The sequence below is a fragment of the Odocoileus virginianus genome, chromosome 22 (genome assembly GCF_023699985.2).
Source record: "Odocoileus virginianus isolate 20LAN1187 ecotype Illinois chromosome 22, Ovbor_1.2, whole genome shotgun sequence".
Classification (NCBI taxonomy): domain Eukaryota; kingdom Metazoa; phylum Chordata; class Mammalia; order Artiodactyla; family Cervidae; genus Odocoileus; species Odocoileus virginianus.
Genome location: NC_069695.1, coordinates 18,898,335 through 18,910,535, shown reverse-complemented (window position 1 = coordinate 18,910,535; position 12,201 = coordinate 18,898,335). Strand labels below are relative to the sequence as shown.

The 12,201-nt window shown below is 43.0% G+C and overlaps 1 long non-coding RNA gene across 2 annotated transcripts in view; it reads left to right on the top strand.

Annotated features, from left to right (window-relative positions):
- The window catches only part of LOC110127701 (uncharacterized), a 57,695-nt gene that overhangs the window by 34,009 nt on the left and 11,485 nt on the right, over positions 1–12,201 (top strand). For both annotated transcript variants that reach the window (XR_011482725.1, XR_011482724.1), the window contains exons 2-3: positions 9,641–9,907; positions 11,111–11,207. This is a non-coding gene — a long non-coding RNA (uncharacterized lncRNA). The remainder of the gene's footprint in view (positions 1–9,640; positions 9,908–11,110; positions 11,208–12,201) is intronic.

The following is a 12,201-nucleotide window of genomic DNA, read 5'->3' as shown; positions in this document are numbered from 1 at the left end:
GAGAGTCCTTACACCATGGAAATTGGCCACAGTGCAGACCAAGCCTTTTTTTTTTTTTCTGAAGTCAGTTGTTAAAGATTTACCGGCATTCATCCGCTCAGGATCCTCTTAGACCACAGTTCATTTCTCCTGAGACAACCTTCCAAAGCCTGAGGTAGGGTCCTCTTAGAGGTTATTCTGCTTGGAAATTTGACTGGAAAGTCATGCCAGCAATTGCACCCAGTGGCATATAGGCAGTTCTGTTTCTCTTAGCATAAGACTGAGTATGAAGTGTTTCTTTCCAAAGTTAGTAGGAACATGGTTATGCCTCACCAAATAGAGTATCTTTTAAAAAAATCCCAACCAAAATGTGTCCTTTTGCTAACATCCTTGATTCTCTTCTGTTGTAAAATATTGGCTCCTCATTGTCATTTCAGAATAATTGTAATAATTATAAATATAATTATATATTATAAATAAAATAATTGGCAAACATGCTTTTCCTATCAATCAAGCAATGAAATATTTAATGGGTATTTCTCATATGTGAGGGGCTTCCCTGGTGGCTTAGACGGTAAAGAATCTGTCTGCTGTGCAGGAGACCCAGGTTCGATCCCTGAGCGGGGAAGGCCCCCTGGAGAAGGGAATGGCTTACCCACTCCAGTATTCTTGCCTGGAGAATTCCATGGACAGAGGAGCCTGGCGGGCTACAGTCCAGGGGTCACAAAGAGTTGGACACAACTGAGCTATGGGCACTTTAACTTCACTTTCTCATATGTAAGACACTGATAGCCTATATGCTAGGTACAGAGGATAATTATGTGGCCTCAGTTATCATCTCAGGAAGTATGGATACATAATTTAGGGTGAAACAAGACACACACATGTGAAAATTATGTAAGAGAACTTCCATAACACTTATAATTTAAATGTATCCAGTAAGTCTTCATCTTAAGGTCAGTCTCAGTACATTGTTACATCAACACACACACACACACACACACACACACACACACGCACAGGATCCTGTTGAAGATTCTCAAAAAAGTTTGGATGCCTAAAAACAAAGGTGGGAATTGCATCTTACATTATAAAGCAAAGATTTCTAAAAATCTTCTTTGAATATTTTTCCTCTTTCCCCAAAAATGACCCCTAGAGATCCATCTATGTCTTCTCCTCCCCTTCCTTCTCCGCCTTTCTTTTTCTCCTCCTCCCAGGCCACACAACTGGTACTAGTGGTAAAGAACCTGCCTGCCAATGCAGGAGACATAAGAGACATGGGTTTGATCCCTGGGTTGGGAAGATCCTCTGAAGGAGGGCATGGCAACGCATTCCAGTATTCTTGCCTGGAGAATCCCATGGACAGAGGAGCCTGGTGGGCTGCAGTCCATGCGGTTGCAAGTAGTCAGACACGACCTAGCAACGGAGCACATAGCCAGGCCGTGTGCAGATTGTATGCTCCCATCTCTCCAGATAGTCTAGAGAATTTGGCAAAATAAGGATCTTTGGGGGAGCCTCCCCCTCCCTCCTTAGAAAGCAAATGAGGAAAAGGGTATAGATTTCATATGATTTCATGGGTTTCTGCCACAAATGAGACAAGAGTTCAACAGGTATCATAGGGAATATTTGAAGTCAGAGGTAACAAGCTGGGAGTTTTAAATTCAGAGGTAGATGAAAAGAGAAAAGGGTCATTTTAGGTGGTGGGAAAGCTTTAAGAAGGAGAGTGTGGTAGGTGACTAGAAGGTCTTGAAGAGGAGTGTGGTCACTGGCCCTATGGGGTCAATATTCCAGGTGTGAGCAGGTGACCGCCTCTTGCTTTTATCTTATCATTTGCTTTCACTTCTTCAAAGTGATCCTGAATCCACTATTCTTTTTTTTTTTTTCTTTCGCCAAAGAGGAGGGGTCACCTGTGCTTCACGTAGACTGGAAGCACACGTGGCCCTGTGAAGGACAGACAGAAATCTGTCTGTGAAAGACAAAGAGCCTTCAGGACATTGCCAGGTTGGTGTAGAAGTAGGCTCATACCTCAGATCTTTGGAGATTAGCCAGGGCTCCAAGTGCTCATGTACCGAGTGGAAGAGTTTTTCCAAATAGCATTAGGATCACAGTGTCTTTGAGGAGGAGACAAATGTGGGCCTCCTTTGCTGTGCCCAGTTTTACAGACAAACCTCAGGAATTGGCCGGGCAGTGGTGCCACCCTCCTCTTCAGGTCACAAAGTGTCAACTACCAAATTCAATGGTGCTTTTCTTTGTTTAGAGTCAATAGACTAGAAAACATTTTAGATCCATTTTTGCTCTTCTTGTCCACCCAGACTCCAGTGACTTTGGGGTAAAGAGGGAACTTGGCAGTGTATTCTGTTGTCAGCAAGTTTGCAAAGTTCCTGGCTTGAGAATTTTCAGCCTCCTCCTTCCAGCCTGGTTGATGGGTTATGGAATCTCACTCCACAGTTGTGAGTCATTGAAAAGTGAACGTGTTAGTCGCTCTTTGCAGCCCCATGGACTGTAGCCCACCGGGCTTCTCTGTCCATGGAATCCTCTAGGCAAGAATACTGGAGTGGGTTGCCACTTTTTCCTTCAGAGAATCTTCCTGACCCAGGAATCAAGCCCATGTCTCTTGCCAGATTCTTTACTGTCTGAGCCTCCAGGGAAGCCCTGTGAGTCATTGTGAGGACCCAAAGTTACCTTAGTGAATCTTACACCTTCCTTTGTCTTTGTGATGATAGAGTTGTGAGCCTGGGAGCTAGGGAGTCTAAGGCATTATGTAATTTCTGTATGCAGTTGTTAAATTCGCAGCTACCTGATTTCCTTCATTTTCAGGCCTGAACATCTGTAATAATCTAAATAGCCTCTTTCCTAACAATCAACTAAGAAGCACTCTCGCTTTCTGACAGCATCAAAGACACTTGAGTCACTGAACCGCATCTCACCAGGGCATCAGGGATGGTTGGCTCATCTGGATTCTGGATGCTTTTCCATCAGCAGCAGTGGCTCCTTCCAACCACATGACCTCGAGTGAGTTGTTTAACACCCTTCTGAACCTGAGTTTTATCACCTTCTGATAAAACTAAGGTCACATCGTGCATCTTCTCAGCCTCTTCTGAACATCCAGATTAGCTAATACCGAAGACATCACTTGGAAGCCAGAAAGCTCCCTCCAGTGTATTAATAACTTAGATCCTCCTGGCTGATGAGAATAGTAAGACCACAGTGAATCACATGCTGGCCCCAGGAGCTGGCTTTCAAGGTCAATTCTCAGGTATCTTTTGTAGCATTTTTAGGACGAGTGACATGCAAAAGCATTAGGGGTTTTCTTAACAAGGTTATTCATTTTCTCTGAGCTTCTCTTACATTGCCCCCAAATTCAAGTCGTAATTTATTATGACGGTTTCTTTGACATAGATAAATATGGGGGAAAGAACAGCGGTAAAAAATTTCCCATACAATTAACAGTCTGCTTTCTGAAGAGGATTGTCTGCTCAACTTAGGGGTTTTGGTTCTTCTGTTTGGGCCATGAAAACCTTGCCTTCAAATAAATGTCGAGTAATTATTTATAGGGGGCTTCTCAGATGGCTCAGTGGTAAAGAATCTGCCTGCCAATGCTGGAGTCACAGGAGATGCAGGTTCGATCCCTGGGTCAGGAAGATTCCTTGGAGAAGGAAATGGCAACTCACTCCAGTATTCTTGTCTGGAGGATCCCACGGACAAAGGAGCCTGGCGGTCTATAGTCCATGGGGTCCCAAAGAATTGGACACGACTGAGCGAGCAAACAGCGACAACAAAGCCAATCTCCGCATCTGCAGGATGAAGATAGGAAAAGAACTTCCAGGCAGGGTTGCTGTGAGAATTAAGGAAGTTGATGAGGGGAAAAGTGAAAAGTGCCACTATATTATTATTGTTGTTGTTATTGTAAGCAGCAGCAGCTGCAGCTTATACTTGGCTAATTCTCCTTCCCAAGAGCCTCCATGGAAGGAAGATGGTCCTGTGAACTCCAGGAGGTCACAGCTCTGGTCCCCAGCAGCTCTGGGCATTCACACAGTCAGAACTTTTCCCCAGGGCTTCATCCCAGGCCCAAGGTAGGCGGTGGTTTGGCTCCACGCGTAGGCTCTGGAGTGGAAGTTTCTGCTGTTTTTGTTTTCTTTAAAGGACAGAGCAAGCAGCTGCTGGGTTGCCCTCAGACCGCAGTTCAGTGATGACACTGCGCTCTGAACAGGGGCTGGAGGCTGAGCGCAGGAGTTCAGTGTTCCGGGGAAGAAACTTGGCCAGCTCTCCATCTGCAGAAGGGAAGGGGGGTGGGGCATGCGGGGAGCAGGGACAGGGAGCTGGGTTCCCCCCACCTTTGCACCCGTGGCCCTTGACTTCTTGGGCCCTCACCTGGCCAGCTGGTGCACTCCAGCCTGCCCTGCTGTGGACACAGAACTTTGAGCAAGTGTTTCCTAAGGGACAAGGTGACATTGTCATTTTCTTCCCCTCCCAGCCTGGTTGCTGGGCCGTGGGCTGGACACAGGGAGAACAGCATGGTTCCCTGCCTCGGAGCTCAAGGACCTGGAAGGAACTGAATGGAAAGGAAAACAGGAGTTGTTGCCTCTTTTGTTTTCTCTTTAAAAAATATGAAAAGACCCCTGAACTCATGGTCTGGACGATTCCAGCCACAGGACTGCTTCCTTTTGTCATGGAAATATGTTGCATAGAAGACTGTTTCCTGGATTGGCACCTTGAGGCTGTCCATCTCCAGCAGCAGAGAACTGCTGTCATTCCTGGAAATAGGAAGCACTGGCCTGGGAGGAGGTGGAGTCGAGTCTGCCTGACTTTGCTTTTCTGAGGGTGACTGTGTCAAGTTCTCGGCTCTGTGGCCAAAGTGATGGCTCGGCCAGTGCTGCCCAGTAGGACTTTCTGCAGCGATGCAAGTGGTCTGGGATCAGTGCTGAGCCCACGGCAGCCACCAGCCCTGTGGCTAGTGACAAATTGAGTTGCTGGTTTAGGTTTTGTTTTGACGTGTAATTAACATGGCTCAGCTGGTAAAGCATCCACCTGCAATGCAGAAGACCTGGGTTCGATCCCTGGTTTGAGAAGATTCCCTGAAGAAGGGAAAGGCTATTCACTCCAGTGTTCTGGCCTGGAGAATTCCATGGACTGTATAGTCCATGGGGTTGCAAAGAGTTGGACACGACTGAATGACTTTCACTGACAATGTCACATTATATTAGTTTCAGGTGTGAAAGTGTTAGTTGCTCAGTCTTGTCCAACTCTTTGTGACCCCATGGACCGTAGCCCACCAGGCTCCTCTATCTATGGGATTCTCCAGGCAAGAATATTGGAGTGAGTAGCCATTCCCTTTTCCAGGGGATCTTCCTGATTCAGGGGTCGAACCCAAGTCTCCTGCATTGGCAGGTACGTTCCATACCACTGAGCCACTCGGGAAGCCCCTGTTATATGCATACATGATAAAATCTCAGCTGTGATAATAACAAATATGGGGGAATGGTGTTTTTCTTTAAAGTTGACAGTCTTTGAAAGAAAAAGGTAAATGAAAAAACTTATTGAGAGTGATTTTACCAGGTTTTATCTTTCCTCAGTCCAATATGCCTATATATATATAGTATATATAACTCTTCACTATAAGTCATTAAATAATAGGTCATTATAATAGATGTTACTTTCTGGAATCATCTCAAATTAAAATTTGTTGTTTTGAAAGCATTGGTCATGTAATTAGAGAAAAATATAAGGCGAGGATAAAAAGTGATTACTATTTTTAGACAATGTAGTTGTTTACATAGAAAGTACAAAAGAATCAATTGGGTGAAATTCTGTAACAACAGATGGTAATTCAGCTAGGTGGACTGATTTCAAAATTAATATCCACATTCAGCAGCATTTCAATAAACAGGCAGTATTTAGCTATAAAATGTAATGAGGCAATCTACCTCATTTATAAGAGTGTAAAAATAAGACCTAGAATAAACTTAAGAAGAAATGGGTACACCTATATATTTTTTAAACTGTAATATTTTCTTGAAGGACATAAAAATGTAATTGAATGAATAAAAAGACCTATTTTTTTCTTAATACTGTTAACAGATCAATTTACCCGAAATTAATCTGGACATGGAACAACAGACTGGTTCCAAATCTGGAAAGGAGTACATCAAGGCTGTATATTGTCACCCTGCTTATTTAACTTATGCAGAATACATCATGAGAAATACTGGGCTGGAAGAAGCACAAGCTGGAATCAAGATTGCTGGGAGAAATATCAGTAACCTCAGATATGCAGATGACACCACCCTTATGGCAGAAAGTGAAGAAGAACTAAAGAGCCTCTTGATGAAAATGAAAGAGGAGAGGGAAAATGTTGGCTTAAAACTCAACTTTCAGAAAACTATGATCCTGGCATCCGGTCCCATCACTTCATGGCAAATAGATGGGGAAATAGTGGAAACAGTGGCTGACTTATTTTTTTGGACTCCAAAATCACTGTAGATGGTGATTTCAGCCATGAATTTAAAAGATGCTTACTCATTGGAAGGAAAGTTGTGAGCAACCTAGACAGCATATTAAAAAGCAGAGACATTACTTTGTCAACAAAGGTCCGTCTAGTCAAGGCTATGGTTTTTCCAGTAGTCATGTGTGGATATGAGAATTGGATTATAAAGAAAGCTGAGTGCCGAAGAATTGATGCTTTTGAACTGTGGTGTCGGAGAAGACTCTTGAGAGTCCCTTGGACAGCAAGGAGATCCAATCAGTCCATCCAAAAGGAAATAAGTCCTGAGTATTCATTGGCAGGACTGATGCTGAAGCTGAAACTCCAATACTTTGGCCACGTGATGTGAAGAACTGACTCATTGGAAAAGACCCTGATGCTGGGAAAGACTGAAGGCAGGAGGAGAAAGGGATGACAGAGGATTATATGGTTGGATGGCATTGCCAACTCAATGGACATGAGTTTGAGCAAGCTCTGGGAGTTGGTGATGGACAGGGAGGCCTGGTGTGCTGCAGTCCAGGGGGTTGCAGAGAATTGGACACGACTGAGCGACTGAACTGAACTGAACTAATCCAGAAATCCAATGTAATCTTCATCAAAATACCATCAGTAACTTTTATAACCTGGAAACCTATTATTAAAGTTATCTGGAAATGTAAACTTGTGGAAACTGTATATCAGTGGATTCCCGAATATGCAACAAGAGTTTTGGGGAAGGAGATGTTAATGTTTATCTATAGACAGCAGAAGTGAGAAGTAAGGCATCGATCCAGCGCCTCAGTTTTTATTTCATAACCATCTATGCTACTGAAATTTTCAGTAGGTGCATGTGTCACTTATATGATTAAGGTGGTAATTGTTTATTTTAAAAGGACATTTTCCATGATGTAGAGTGGTGATGCTAACTGTTACTGCTCATGGGACTGTGTTAAAGACAGGGAGCTTTAACAGCAAAACTCAGATCTCACCGCCAGATTTGGGTTCAGTTGGTCTGGGGTAGGGGACCAGGCATATGTATTTTTTTATTTTTATTTATCATTATTTGTGATATTTTATTTGTTTATTTATTTGGCTCTGTTGGGTCTTAGATGAGGCACTTGAGCTTCTCTCTAGTTGTGGTGAGCAGGCTTAGTTGCCCCGAGGCATGTGGGATCTTAGTTCCCTGACCGGGGATCAAACCCATGTCCTCAGCATTGGAAGGTGAGTTCTTGACCACTGGACCACCAGGAAAGCCCCTGTACTTTTTTTAGGAAGCTCCCAGTGACTCCCCTGGGCAGCCAGGGCAGAGGGTTGCTGCGCTGGTGGCCCACGGGGTGTCATGCCAACTGCGGTCACAACCTGTGGTCATGAGACCAATTTAATGGGTTCAGTTCAGTTCAATTCAGTCACTCAGTCATGTCTGACTCTTTGAGACCCCGTAGACTACAGCATGCCAAGCCTCCCTGTCTTTCGCCAACTCCCGGAGTTTACCCAAACTCATGCCCATTGAGTCGATGATGCTATCCAACCATATAATCCTCTGTCATCCCCTTCTCCTCCCGCCTTCAGTTTTTCCCAGCATCAGGGTCTTTTCCAATGAGTCAGTTCTTCGCAGCACGTGGCCAAAGTATTGGAGTTTCAGCTTCAGCATCAGTCCTTCCAATGAATACTCAAGACTTACTTCCTTTAGGATGGACTGGTTGGGTCTCCTTGTAGTCCAAGGGACCCTCAAGAGTCTTCTCCGACACCACAGTTCAAAAGCATCAATTCTTCAGTTTTCAGCTTTCTTTATAGTCCAACTCTTTATCCATACTTGACTACTGGAAAAATCATAGCCTTGACTAGACAGACCTTTGTTGACAAAGTAATGTCTCTGCTTTTTAATATGCTGTCTAGGTTGCTCATAACTTTCCTTCCAAGGAGTAAGCATCTTTTAAATTCATGGCTGAAATCACCATCTACAGTGATTTTGGAGTTCAAAAAAATAAAAGTCAGCCACTGTTTCCACTGTTTCCCAATCTATTTGCCATGAAGTGATGGGACTGGATGCCAATTCTTAGTTTTCTGAAAGTTGAGCTTTAAGCCAACTTTTTCACTCTCCTCTTTCACTTTCATCAAGAGGCTCTTTAGTTCTTCTTCACTTTCTACCATAAGGGTGGAATCATCTGCATATCTGAGGTTATTGATATTTTTCCCAGCAATCTTGATTCCAGCTTGTGCTTCTTCCAGCCCAGCATTTCTCATGATGTACTCTGCATATAAGTTAAATAAGCAGGGTGACAATATACAGCCTTGACGTACTCCTTTTCCTTTATGGAACCAGTCTGTTGTTCCATGGCCACTTCTAACTGTTGCTTCCTGACCTGCATGATTACTGGAAAAACCATAGCTTTGACTAGATGGACCTTTGTTAGCAAAGTAATGTCTCTACTTTTTAATATGCTGTCTAGTTTGGTCATAACTTTTCTTCCAAGGTGCAAGCGTCTTTTTAATTTCATGGCTGCAGTCACGATCTGCAGTGATTTTGGGGCCCCCCAAAATAAAGTTTCTCGCTGTTTCCACTGTTTCCCCATCTATTTGCCATGAAGTGATGGGACCGGATGTCATGATCTTAGTTTTCTGAATGTTGAATTTTAAGCCAGCTTGTTTACTCTCCTCTTTCACTTTCATCAAGAGGCTCAGTGGGTTGGGATCAACAATTAAAAAAAAAGCCTGCTATTGACAGAAATGTGTGTGTGTGTGTGTGTATGTGTTTACACACTGGGTTGTGATCTAAAGCATCTCTTTCTGTGGAATGAAAGTTTAAAAATTCAGACAGGCACTGCCTCATATGACTAAAACACTTTAGACCTTCTAAAACACTATCAGAGTTGGTGTGAACTAATATTAAAGGCTTTCAACAGCCTAAAAATTATATTCTAATTCTGGCTTTTGTTCATTTATTCAGTCATTCATTGATGACAGTCCAAAGATCAAAAATTCCGTATGTAATACTGGTGCTTATATGATGAACACAGTGTCTGACTTAAGTAGATGCTAAAAAAAAATATGATAATGAAAGAACAAGTGAAATTATTCATTAAATTATAATAAATTATTAGGTAATGCTTTGCCTCATCTTTCCAGTTATTTTTTTTTTTTATAAACTTGCTTCTCTTCTCCCTTCTAACCACATGCTCCTAAATAATTTTTTCTGGGTAGAATAAACCAAGAATACTTGGATGGACATCCCAAGTTCAACATGAAGGCTGAGGCGGGACTTCCCTCTTTGCTGTCACGCTCACCCAAGTGAGGACAGTGCTTGGCTTGCATTGGACCACTCTGACCACACGGACTGTGGTCACATCCATCTTATCACAGTCAAAGGTTGGATCTGTGGGCAGGACATAGATACTCATGAAAGACAGAACCAGGAAGACTTGGCTGAAATGGATTTGCTTTATTCAAAACAAGTTGTGTCTTCTGAAGGTAAGGTCTTCGGGAAAATTTTCCAATTCTCTATACAACTGACCTCATGTAACTGAGAAAGGTATCACGTGACCACAGTCTCAGCCCCTGAGCAAGATGCTGCAAGAAATACGAGAAAGTATCAGTTGCTTTAACCAAGAGATGCCAGTTGTAAGTGAGAAGGAAATTCAGGTTGGGCAGAAACCACATAAAATGCGCCGAGCAAGAAAGTCTGTAGATTGCACAGCTAGACACATGGGACAGGAGCTGTAGGAAGCACAAGAGAAGTGCTCAGGTAACATCCTGAAGCCTGAAAGCTGGATTCTAATGGGCCTAAGGCCTCTTCATTAGGTGCTTCTGTTGTGTGATGTTTTATAAACCATTAGCGAGATGACAGTCTCCAGGCATTCTCTTCCAGGATGGCAGGCCTCCCTTGCTCACTCCAGGAGTCAGTGCATCCCTCCAAGACTCGATGGATTTCTGGGCTGTTCCACCTTGTGCCTCCCCGGTCACACTATTTTGAGGGTTGACGGGGAGGAGGGTGAATAGATTTACGACATGGTTAACTTTTAGCAGAAATGAATCACGGGTCAGAGTGACATCAGCTGGCTTCTCAATGACTATCCAGAGATACTGAAGGGAAGGCCTTTCTAGAAGCAAACAGCTGAGAAGGTACATGGGATGAAGATTAGAAAAAAGCAGAATTAACAGTATAAGCAAAACTTGAACATTTCAAAGTTAATCTATGAAAACAGACTAGAAGCAGGGAGGATTTAATCCCCAAAAGAGAAGACTGAGGAGTGATCTCATTAGGATCTTCAAAAATATATGAAAGATGATTTTATAGGGACTGGAGAACTAGCTCTTTTAAATCTTAAACTGAACTTTGAATCATTGAGGCTCCTTCTGAAAAAGTGCACCTTTGTTTCTACTTTACTTAATATTTCTCAAATGCCTCTTCCTCACCGTCCAGTTGTTAAATATTGAATTCAATTGACCTGTGTATGTAGGGCTCTGGGTAACCCCTGAGAGGTGTGGAGGATTTTACAGGAGGTCATCTTTCTTTCCAAAGGGGTCTCAAGTGAGGCTATGCAGCATATTAGATACTTGCTTTACTAGGGAGTTTTGGAAAAGGGATAATGAAGGAGAGAATAGTCACATGACCCAGTTGTTCTGTTCTGTTCCATGGTTCTGTGTTCCATTCATCTATTACTTTATTTTCAGATTCTCATTGAAGTCTAGAAAGTCATGAAGTTGCTCCTGAGGATGGGTGTGTGTGATGGTTTCCTGTCTCCAGAGAAATGGAAATGGGGCTAACCAGGTTTGTGGAAACAAATACCTGTTACCAGTATAACACCAGTAGAAAATGGGTCTTGAAACTTTGAGCTTGAGGTTTTGAAATCAGCAAGCTCTTTATTGTTTCCTCTTTTTTTTTTTTCATTTATTTTTATTAGTTGGAGGCTAATTACTTTACAGTATTGTAGTGGTTTTTGTTATACATTGACATGAATCAGCCATGGATTTACATGTATTCCCCATCCCGATCCCCCCTCCCACCTCCCTCTCCACCCGATCCCTCTGGGTCTTCCCAGTGCACCAGGCCCGAGCACTTGTCTCATGCATCCAACCAGGGCTGGTGATCTGTTTCACCCTAGATAATATACATGTTTCGATGCTGTTCTCTCGAAACATCCCACCCTCGCCTTCTCTCACAGAGTCCAAAAGTCTGTTCTGTACATCTGTGTCTCTTTTTCTGTTTTGCATTACCATCTTTCTAAATTCCATATATATGTGTTAGTATACTGTATTGGTCTTTATCTTTCTGGCTTACTTCACTCTGTATAATGGGCTCCAGTTACATCCATCTCATTAGAACTGATTCAAATGAATTCTTTTTAATGGCTGAGTAATATTCCATGGTGTATATGTACCACAGCTTCCTTATCCATTCGTCTGCTAATGGGCATCTAGGTTGCTTCCATGTCCTGGCTATTATAAACAGTGCTGCGGTGAACATTGGGGTGCACGTGTCTCTTTCAGATCTGGTCTCCTCAGTGTGTATGCCCAGAAGTGGGATTGCTGGGTCATATGGCAGTTCTATTTCCCGTTTTTTAAGAAATCTCCACACTGTTTTCCATAGCGGCTGTACTAGTTTGCATTCCCGCCAACAATGTAAGAGGGTTCCCTTTTCTCCACACCCTTTCCAGCATTTATTGCTTGTAGACTTTTGGATGGCACCCATCCTGACTGGCATGTAATGGTACCTTATTGTGGTTTTGATTTGCATTTCTCTGATAATGAGTGATGTTGAGCAT